Source organism: Sinocyclocheilus grahami, unplaced genomic scaffold (genome assembly GCF_001515645.1).
Source record: "Sinocyclocheilus grahami isolate Dianchi unplaced genomic scaffold, SAMN03320097.WGS_v1.1 scaffold7144.1, whole genome shotgun sequence".
NCBI lineage: Eukaryota > Metazoa > Chordata > Actinopteri > Cypriniformes > Cyprinidae > Sinocyclocheilus > Sinocyclocheilus grahami.
This window is the reverse complement of record NW_015511295.1, coordinates 7,504-8,336: the sequence shown is the minus strand read 5'-3', so window position 1 is coordinate 8,336 and position 833 is coordinate 7,504.

Genomic DNA, 833 nt, shown 5'->3' with positions numbered 1-833 from the left:
GGGGGTGTAATCTGCCTAATAGCTTTAAATGGAGCACTAAACTAAAATGGACTGACCGTGGCATTTCATCGTAGTCCTTTAGGAACATAATTTCAATGATTGGATTTCACTGATTGTTTCCATATTGTTGTAGAAAAGCCCTCAGTCATTCGACTGTATCCGAGAAAAAGGACGATACGGGGTTGTTCAGGACAGCATCCACTTAGATCTGGATATCTGAACAAATCTTTCACAATAGCAGCAGATTCAAAGTGAGGTCATGGAACACGAGCAAATACTTCCGTTATGAACAGCAGTGCACCTTATGGATAAAACAATATACCATTTTTTAAAACAATTTAAATCTTTACAAATAATCAAGTATGGAAGACTTACGACAACAAAATATATCAACTCTTATATTCTTCTGAAAGATAGACTGGGTGGGAAAAAAAACAGAAACTCAGTTCAGATTGGGATTTAATAATAAAAAACATTGAAAGTTATATCTATAATTGTATTTACATATTTCAAACCATTTATTATTATACAAATTTTGAAAATAAATATTTACAAACCAACATTAAGTTGTACAAAAAAACATTTCCCCTCCATGTCCAGTGCCAAAAAAGTAGACAAAAATACATTGAGAGAAATAGCCTTTAAACCATTATTATTGTTGTTATTCCTGCAAAAATAGCTGACACCTTTATAATGTTTACTGACCAAATATCTCTTTCAAATAAACTAAACTGTAACAGGCTTATGGAGGATATTCACATGCCCTTTTTAAATGATGATTGACATGTCCATTATGTTTTTTGCTTTAACAGAATAAACTTGTAAGAAAAAAA